Source organism: Dromaius novaehollandiae, chromosome 26 (genome assembly GCF_036370855.1).
Source record: "Dromaius novaehollandiae isolate bDroNov1 chromosome 26, bDroNov1.hap1, whole genome shotgun sequence".
NCBI lineage: Eukaryota > Metazoa > Chordata > Aves > Casuariiformes > Dromaiidae > Dromaius > Dromaius novaehollandiae.
Window position 1 is genome coordinate 5,365,984 of NC_088123.1, and position 10,285 is coordinate 5,376,268.

The 10,285-nt window shown below is 42.8% G+C and overlaps 1 long non-coding RNA gene across 4 annotated transcripts in view; it reads right to left on the reverse strand.

Moving 5' to 3' along the window:
- LOC112996728 (uncharacterized) overlaps positions 1 to 9,209 on the reverse strand; it is a 34,393-nt gene extending 25,184 nt beyond the window's left edge. For all 4 annotated transcript variants that reach the window (XR_003262528.2, XR_003262527.2, XR_003262529.2 and 1 more), the window contains exons 1-2: positions 8,661 to 9,209; positions 2,735 to 2,830 (exon numbers count right to left, since the gene is read on the reverse strand). This is a non-coding gene — a long non-coding RNA (uncharacterized LOC112996728). The remainder of the gene's footprint in view (positions 1 to 2,734; positions 2,831 to 8,660) is intronic.
- Between the last annotated feature and the right edge of the window lie 1,076 nt (positions 9,210 to 10,285).

Sequence of the window (10,285 nt, forward strand, 5' to 3'; positions counted from 1 at the left end):
CTGGAGTTTTTCACCATATTCCTCTAAGGATTTGGGTTCCTGTGACCTTTTTGCCAAATGTTTTCATGTTGGTAGTTAATCATTATGCCAGGCCACATACTGGCAGATGGAGTCATCTCCTCATCTAACCTCAATAGGTACAGGAAACTCCCCGTCAGATTTTTTTTATCTCAGCCAAGATACAAATGCAAACAAGACTGTAGCAATAAACAGTTCTGAGAATGAATAGTTTAAGGCCATCAGAAATGTTTAGCTCAACAGGGGAATGTGTGTATGTGAGAGACAGACAGGGAATATTTTATACTGCCCACTGATTGCTCTCAAGCTCTTTATTTGTTACACATTGATTACTGAATGTTCTTACTCCATGTGCTTGTTCTGCTCAAGAATCCTGCTGAGAGATTTTTGTAAACTTGTTGAATATCCTGCTGTGAGCAGTATTGGGAAAGCTCTAAGAACCAGATCAGGAATCCCATGTTTGGAAAAGGATTTTTCTAGTGGTTAGGATGTAATAGATTGTTAAGTGATATTTTTGTTATGACTGAGTGCCTACCTTTGATGTTATTATGCCTAAATGCATAAAGCAAAAGGACAAGAAACACTGATCATATAGACAAGGAACTGTCTGAAATAGGATGTCTGATTGATAGCTATCTGTTGTACTGCATAGATGAATCAATTTTGTGAATTCTCATGTGATTACCAGAGTGTTCCTGGTCTCCTGGAGAGACACTCCATGAGTCAGTGTTCCCAATGCAAGCAAGAGTATCTCAACCCTTTCTGTTTCTGCAGCAAATTGAGCTGCTTTTTTTGTGAACTGGCCTTTCAGAAGACACTTGAACACCTAAAGCTGCGATTTCCAAAGGTGCTCAGATCCCACGTCTTCACTGAAGTTGGGCCTATTGACTTCACCAGGAGTTACACTGTCTTAAAACCAGTAGGACAGCATGAAGAATAACTCCCAGTGACTTCAAAGGGCACAGCGGCTCTGAAAATCAGACCAGAAAGCCCTGTCTGCTCTGTGTGAGCATTCAAGATCCTGTGACAAAATGCAGGGGGCTTGCTTTTGTGTCGTATGAGTGCAGAAAAAGGAAAAGCAAGCTATGCTAGTGAAAACCCCCAGTCACTGCTCTTCCCAGAGGTTTAGTAAAGCCTTTCTGGTCAGATGCCATCCCTGTGCATCTTTACAGAAGATGGTTCAATCTGCAGTAAAAACACCCAGCCACCTTCTGCATAGCAAAAGGATTAAACCAAAGAAACAAACAAACAAAACACAGGGATTTTGGTTGCACCTAGTCTAAATAACCCAAATAACTTTTTCCAAAAAATTACATCAGCAGGTTTCCTTCAAATTTTTGGTGTCAGGTTATTTCATCTCATGGTCATTAAGTGGCTATTAATATCGCTATTTTACAGGATAGTAAAAGACACAGCTAATTTGGCCATCATCAGTGGGTAATGTGAGGATCACATCCTGCAATAAATGCATGAGGGGAGACTCACATAGAAGGGCTTTGCACAAGGTACAACAGATTCCTTTTGGCTCCACATAGTTAAAATCAGGCTCTCCTTTTCAAATAATTTAAAGGGAAAAGAAAACCTACAAATAGTACAGAGCAGAGAAAAGGAGGAGTGGATATGTATAATGATACAATTACATGGTTCTTTAGTTTCATTGTGCGTTCATCTGTTTGAGGTCCTTTCCTAAAATCTCATCTTTACTCTAGAAGATTTCCTAGCTAGCAAACAACAGGCAGCAAGAATGCTCCCTATTATTTATGTATCAATATCAGACTCTTACCCTTTTCCTGCTTCAACAACTGATGGCAACTGCAAAAATGTCTAGGTCGCTTTTAAGCTGAAATTGATTTTAAAAGTTTCTCCCTCCAGGTAGGGCCTGCCTAAGGCCATGCCCAGCCCATGCCACATTGGCCACGCCCTCCACCTTCCAAAGGAGAGACCAGGCCCAATTCCTGGCCTTTGTCTTACCTGCTGCATGTCTCTGTGAAAAATGCCCCAGTTCTTGGCACCCAGAACCCATCTCCCAATGTCACCCACTGTGTCCCCCTCTCCAAAACAGGACACCTTTGTGTGCCTCTTTCCCTGAGAGAAAGGTTTCAGCTTAAAATTGGGAGTAGGGAGAAGTAATCAAGCTTTAATACCAGAGTAAAAAGGATTCTTAGGTGCTTTCTCCTTGTTTGGACAAAGACAGGACAGGGATTTTCTGAACTTACAGGCTTCATTATATACAGTATATTAGGAAACAAGAGATCGCATTGAAACATTCTCACCAATCACTGGCGTGTTTCAGTTGCTGTAGGGATAGTGTGTCTGTTCCTAGATGCTGTAAAGTAGACTTCCAGTATGAATTTTGAAGACTTTGTGCAAGAGTTAGTTGATGGTAGAGTATTACTGTTTAAGTTTTCGTGCAGGAGTTTGATGGAGTATTATTTTGCAAGTTTTTATGCCAGAGTTTGTTTATGGTAGAGTGTTATTGTAGGAAGAGTTGTTTATTTTGTGATGTTTTGTCTTTGAGGTACAGTATGGAAAACAGAACACTAGTTTAGCGTGACCACATGAAAACTGGACACTTGGTAGGTAACTGTTAGGTGCAGTGTAGATCACAAAGTTGACTTTGCCTGTGTAGTGCAATTGGATTGGTGCAGAAGACTAATCTGAAGTGGGCGATTGAAAGTCAGCAGATACTCAAGACCCAGACAAGAAGACAACGTACCTGTATACCTTGCTCACTCGAGTCACAGGTTCCCACCATTCCCCTTCTTGCTGTCAATATTCTTAGCATTTCCTTTGTCTTTCTCTTTTTCAGATTCTGTGAAGATGTGAAGGAATCCAAATTTTATACAGGGAACGTTATTACTCGTTTATGCATTAGCTCTGACATCGATCAGTAAGGCTTTTCTAAACTGCCTCCCTGAGGTACCTCAGCGCTTCCCGCGCAAACGGCAGCGCCGCCGCCTCCCTCAGGTACCTCAGCGCTTCCCGCCCAAACGGCAGCGCTGCCGCCTCCCTCAGGTACCTCAGCGCTTCCCGCGCAAACGGCAGCGCCGCCGCCTCCCTCAGGTACCTCAGCGCTTCCCGCCCAAACGGCAGCGCCGCCGCCTCCCTCAGGTACCTCAGCGCTTCCCGCCCAAACGGCAGCGCCGCCGCCTCCCTCAGGTACCTCAGCGCTTCCCGCCCAAACGGCAGCGTTTTCCCCTCAGATTCCCTTTTTACTCCCTACACTAGAGTCACCTCAGCATTTACCCTCAGCCCCAGTTCTGTCACTTAAGTCGTGTTCGGCCGGTGCCAGGTCTGGCTCCATCCCACGCAGGAGTCGCCTCCGTGTCTCGCCTTCCCCCTTGCTCGGCAGCGGCCGCTCCTGCCGGCGCACCTGCGCGCTGCCCAGCGCAGCCCGGCAGGTGGCAGACCCTCGCGGCGGCTCCGCCTCGCGCCGCTCTGGCACGGGGGGCGCCAGGGGGTCGTGTCCACGTGACCGTCCACGTGACCGCCGCGGCCGGGAGCCTCTTGCCGTGGCCCCGGCGGGAGCAGCGCGCCCCGGCCGCTCCTGGGCTGCGGTGGCAAGTGCGAGGAGAGCAATGGGCAAGGTGCCGTCCCCGCTCCCAGGGCGCTCGGCTCCGGGCTGCTGGTTAAAGCGGGGCGAGGAAGAGGGTGGCGAGACCTTGGCGCGCACGCAGAGGCGGCGGCGTGAGTGCGAGGTAGGGACGAGCACCTCGCCCCAGCTGTCACGCGTGTGGCACGCGGTCAGGCTACGTATGCACCGGGGGGGGGGGGCAGGCTTAACCCGGGGTCGCAGGGAAGCCACCGCTTCTGTGATGTTGTTCAAGGTGTTTCGGCATGGTCTCTGGAGAAGTTTTGGATCAGCACCCAGCTTGCGTTGAAAGGGGAGGACAGTTATGCCCTGAACTTGGCTCTATGCTGTTAAATTTTACTGTTGTTAAAGTTTCAGGTCCTGAAAATCTTACTAGTATGCATTGCTCCCCGATTCTTTCCTCATCTTCCAGGCAATAAAATCCTACTCTACAGCCCATCTATATTTAATGAATTGAGCCTAAATATCCCATCATCATGAATTTCGGGGACTGTCATGGCGGAGTGACTGCTCATTAGTGAATTAATTTGATATTCCAGTGGGCATCAAATGCAGTTCTGGAGCTATTTCATTGTGTTTTGACATTAATTGATGGACACAATCAATAAGATATGACATGAGTAAAAATTCTAGTGCTTTCCAAAAAGAATCAATTTTGCAAACAGCCAAGGTTTTGACCAGGATTCATGTTTCTTTCTAAATGAATTTATCTGTTTTAACCCTCCCACTCAGGTGGAGGATATAACTGCTGCCTAACATTGACAGTTTTAGTCCTTATGCATGTTAAATGATGAAAATGTATGCAGACAGAGCATGTGCAGTTCTAGTCCCTGTACACTGAATTCCACCCTGTGTAATACTGAGTCTGTCCTGCCAGCTGCTTGACATTCCAGGCCCTAAAGTTTCATTTGCAGATGAAAGCTCAATATTGCTTCTGAAATTGAGCCCTAAAAAGGGGGGGATGTGTCTACTAAAGCAAATCTTAGCTCTAGTCCTCCATCACCTGTGTATAATGTCAATGTGTATGGAGAATACTCAGCTTGATATATTCTGTGTATGAGGGACTTGGGTGAAGATAAACATAACAAGAGGTAGGTTTTAAAGGGCAAATTCAGATTCCTATCCAGAATTCCTGTGTATCGGAGTGATCAATTCAGAGAGAGCTTACTAAGTGATCTGCTGTCATGAGTTGCTGCTGCTCATTAGAAAAAGAAAGCATAAGAAATTGTTCTTTACAGCATGGATGGCTATGGCTGATGTTAAAGCTATTTTTGATTTCAGGAATGTCATTGTGATGAGCCTTGTGCTCATCTTCAGAACAATAGTTAGTGTAAATTCTTAAGCTAATGGGCTTGTTCCCATAAAAACCTTGTGTCTAATTAGTCCCAGACACTTCAATAACAGTTGATGGCCTGGCACTGACTAATTACAGCTGCTAATGCAAGATTATTACAATGGCAAGAGCAAAATGAAGAAATCTTTGCTCAAGTCTCAGTACATTTCCCTTTCCATTTCTTTCACGTTTTATCTGAAGTTCAAACAAGAATGTGTCAGAAAACCTAACAAAGGCAGACCATGGACTTTCTCATTTGCTCACTTAGCATTGTGAATATCCGGGCTTGGCATGCTGCTTCAGAATGGTGCCCGGAGCATGGCTCTAGATAATAAGACTGGCATAGTGACTTCAAAAATAGATATGTTGGTGGGAGGGCTGGGAGGGAGAAATGACATAGAAATTCCCTCTGTGGCCATTGCTTTCCAGGTAGGATGGCTCCCTTCTGTTCTTCATTTCAGCTGCTATGTGAACTTGGGGAACAGTTCGGTCCAGATCCTTAAAGGTATTCAGGCACCTACAGTTCATTGCTTTCTCTTTATTATTTTGTTTCCCTTCTTATCTTTTGCCTCTTTAATTTATGTTCTTTAGGAAGCAGTTGTCTCCTCCTCTTGATCTATCTGGTTCGTGGAGTAACAGGGCTCTGGTTTCAAGTGGTAACAGTAGGCAGTATTGGACTGCGATAAAGAGGACTTTGCTCTCCCCGTGTTTTGCATAGGACTGGTTTCTTGCCTCCTGACTGCTGGTTCAGATGACTGTGATGCTCTGAGTGAAGTACCAGACTGCAGATAAGGAGCTTCTGATGTCCCAGCTCACAATACATAAAACTTTTTTACAGGTTGGGCTCTGAACTCCACACTCCTCCGTGTTTTTTTCTTTTTGAGAAAGTAGAAGAGGGGAACATTTTCTCTTCCTTATGAGCTGTTGTGGGAGTAAGACTTTTAAAGTAACTGAGTTCATTGGATATGTGAAATGCAGCAAGCTGGAGTAAGAGAAACAGTTCAGGATTTGGTTTATTCTAGATGTGATTGAGATGGGCTTTAGAAATTCCAAGCAGTTAGGCAGGGGTTAACTCCAGCAGCAGGTAAGCAGTGAGGAGCAAATAAAATTCTGTAGGATAAAAAGTCTGAGGGGGAAATAAGAGAGGAGGAGCCTCTCACAGGAGAGGTGCCTGAAAGAGCTGAGAAATAGATCAGTGAAGCAGGTAAAATGTGGTTTCCAAGATGAGGCTGGGGAAGCGTGGAGGCTTCAAAATAGTCTGCTGCCTTCTGTAAAAGACCACAGATGGTGCTCACATCCCAGCTGTCATAGCTTCTCAGCCATCTCACCACGCTCCCCTTTGGTGAAATGACCCCCCGAAGTTTTGATGAATTTTATACTTCACCTTTCCCTATGGAATCAAAGAAGTTCTAGGGCTACTGTAAATTGCTACTATAGCTCTTAAAACTTCCAAGAGCATTTGGGACTGGCCAGGCTGCAGTTTTTTGATCCGTGCCTTTTGTTTCCCAGCAACATATTCTAACTCCAGGATTGCAAAATGTTTGCGATGTGTGTCATCCTCCAAAAAGCTCATTCTGTCTATGGAAGGGGCATTTTGTAGAAGCAGGAGTCCTCTAATTTAAGGTTCTGCTGCATCAGTGGAGGAGCAGTGTTCTGAGAACTGGATCTGTATGTTTTCTGCAGAATAAAATCTTTCAGCCAAGAGGCTTTAGGCATCGTCTGTGAATTGCTTATGGTGGCTCAACACACCTGGCAACTTTCCTAAGTGTTTTGGATTTATGGATCTCTTATAAGTCGGCTTTATTCCTCCTTTTTCCTTTCTACTTCCCAACAAAATAATTATAGTTATTAGGCTGCCTGCTAACCTGTTCTCCGGTTTCACATTTGGCATCTCTATTGCTAAGTAGGATCTGCCTAGAGACTTTTAATTAACTTTAAATGAAATATTGTTCATTAATAAAACCCCAGGACAGTAAAACATATGCCAATTAGTTTGGGGTGTTTGTGGGAGAACAATACTCTTGCAAATAGGAATGTTCCTTGTTTTTAGACCAGAGTACATGATGTTTAAGGAGACTTTAAAAAAAAAAAAAAAAAAAAGGCTAAGGGAAAATCAGGGATCACTTCAGGCTTTGTGTATTCCCTCTTGGTAAGATTTTTCATCTGAAATGAATCAGAAAAAAGCTCTCTGGGTATTTAACATCTGACTTTTTTCATGCTCCTGTATTTCTGCATAATCAGGATGTCTTCCTAAGGATGGCATAAAATGTGAAAGTGGTGGTTTATATTCTGCATAGCTAAGAAGAAGGCAGTAGGTATCCCAGTTATGGACCTCTTGGTAGTAGGTGCTGCAGAGATGGATAGAGAGCACAGGGACAGGGTAAATCAGTTGCTTCAGGTCAACAGCAGTTGAAGCCTGTGACGGTGAACCTCTTGTTCTAGATGATTTCTTACATACTACAGGGCAAGTCACAGGCAAGCCTTTGGTGAGATGCTTTGGAAGCAACAGGCTTCTGAGAGCTGCTTACTGCCCTTTCATAAAATTTAGAGATACTTAAAAACCTATTAGGAAAAGTGTAGGTGGGCGGGTGAGCGGTTGGAAGGAAATTTTGCAGACTAAAGTATGCAGCAGTCACAGCCAGTCTGTGGCAAAGCAGGCAGCATGGCCATGGCTCTGTTGGTTCTCCTAGGAGTCTGCTGCCCTAAACAGCTGTCTGCTTTGCAGTATTTAAATTTATCTCTAAAATAGGTGGACATTTAAACTATCCAGGGATAGATCTGAAAGATCGGCAGGAAAAGCTGCAAAGGGAGCAAAGCCAGAAACTTAAACGGCGATGAATGTGACTTCCACGAGAGGGAGCCCATAAACCATTCACAGATAACTGACAGGCAGGCAGTGACACCAGTGGAGAAGGAGAAGACCTAGCCAGGAGGTCTCCCTCTGTCAGACTTGGGTAAACTTTCACATCCTGGCACTGGTTGTTTACTGGTTACATTACATACTTTATTATCACTGGTAGCTTGTGAGCTTAATAGGCAGAAAACAAATAATATCTATTGCTTTAAATTCCAGCATATTCAGGCCCATAAAGATGTTTACATTTCCACAAAAAAAAGAGACAATGGTCAGAAAGACCGAGTCTAAGGGTAATAATATGTGTGACGTTATGCTTCTAGAATTGATTGAGAGAGAATTCCCTTCCTTTTCTCATGCCCACTGTTTTAATTAAAAAAAGGTATTTTCATCAATGCTTTTCCCAGTGTTGCATTTGCTTATGTATATTTATTTACGGTTTGAAATTAGCTTTTCGTTTAATTGTTCACTTTCTAGATTTTCAGTTATCTTAAAATAAATAGTAAGATAATTAAGATAAATAATCTGATCATTTTTATCATTGAGATTTTCTTTTAGTTGATTTTTTTTTTTTTACAAGCCTTGATAGGAAAATTTTTGACTACCTCCAAAATGTCATTAATTTCAGTGGTATTACTCCTCACTCATGCATTTGCAGTTCAAATAATAATCTGATTGATGCTAATTTACTGATTATGTTAATATAGTTTTACTCTTAATTTCATCCTATTTTCTGCAACTTGCTGCAATTTAACAACAGAAACAGCCAAATAAAAATAAAAATACAGCCCTCTTAGAACTCAGCAGTGCTTTTCAAGTTTATGCCAGGTGGAAAACATCATTTCTAAAAATCCAGTTCTTACCTGTTGTGAGATAACTATGGGAAGGAATTCTTGAAGTACTTCAAAGTTCTCCTGAATTTAGGAGTTGTTATAGTGAAACATACCAGAAACGAAACATATTTTGTTTCTGTCACTTGCAGCAGCAGCATCCACGGCCTTTGGTTTACACTAACACAGATCTCAGGAGGCTGGTAGATTTTGCTTTCAGAATAGCTAAAAGCATTTTCAAGTCAAGTCAGATGTGAAGCTTCTCAGCGTTACTTCAGACTTGGATGTAACAAATAGCAGTTTACGCAGTGCAGAGTAGAAACAGAAACTCCTGGTCTGATGATGGGTGCAAATTTGTACTCCATTAATGCTTTACAGCTGCATCTTTGCAGATTTAGCAGGAGAAATCACACTCTTGAATCTAAGAAGCTCTAAACTTTGTGATTAGTTCTCTCTAGAAACCCCTCTTAACCATCTTGTGAGCTAGACATGAGAGATGCATAGAGACAGATGGCATTTAGATCATGGCTATCTAAGGAGAAACCCAAGCTCTGAGCTGGCCAGACAGGAAACAGTTCCAGTCCTCAGCTGCACAAATTCATTAACGCAGCACTAGATCCAGCCAAATAAACCTTCAGTCAAATCCTAAGTCTAGCTCCTTGCAATGTGTTGCTGCTATATATTGCTAGCTCGGCAGATAAAAATGCTGGGTGTTTTTTAAAGCATTTGACTGAAACCTGTGATTCCCTGCATCCTGAAGAACGTTTTTATCTTTAAATCTAGATGTTTTAGTCTGTATCTTTTTTGTTCAGTGTTTATAGAGCCCTACCACAGTGGGAGTCCAGTCCATGAGGGAAGTTTTTGGCACTATCACAGGACAAAGAGTAAATACTTTTCTCAAAGAAGACAGAATCCTAGCCTTTCCAAATTCAGGGGCAGATTTCCCCAAATGGGACCAGGGTGTCACCTAGGATGAGTTTGAGTTTCAGCAACTCAAAAGATCTAAAGTGCAATAAATTTCAAATCCACGTTTGTAATTTGTGATTAATTACTGTTTACAATTATTATTACTGTTTTAGTGTAAGAGGTAGAGGGGAAATTTTTGACTTCCTAGGCTCTCTTTAGTTATACATACTCTGGATTTCATATTTTGGCCTCTGAAACATCTGCTATCAGCAATGTCAGCAACAGGCCCAGTCTCTTTACTGTGACTTGGCAGAGCACTTTTTGTCATTTGTCTTAAATCATGAAAATCTGGTGATATTTTAGTAATGAAAACGATGTGCGATGAGGGCTCTGGAAAGAGGAGGACGGAAGTAAGTCTCAGGCTAGCCACCTGGAAGAGCAATTTGGCAATACGGAGCTGGCAAGTGGGCACAGAACATTTTTTGCCCCTTTGACTTGTAGACGCATGAGACACTTTGCCTTGTCACAAAAGCTTCTAGTTGACAGAGATGACCTATGTGTAATTCACCACTTTCATTAAAAAATAACTGATCCTACAGGACAAAACTAGAGGTCAAGCATTCATTTTTGAAAATTCATATCCTGTTTCATGGAAGTTTCTGATCGTTTCTCAGACTGCATACAAAATTTAAACTGTGAAAAGATAGTTTCATCTCCCAGATAGATAGGCACCATATGAATTTCAACATTTT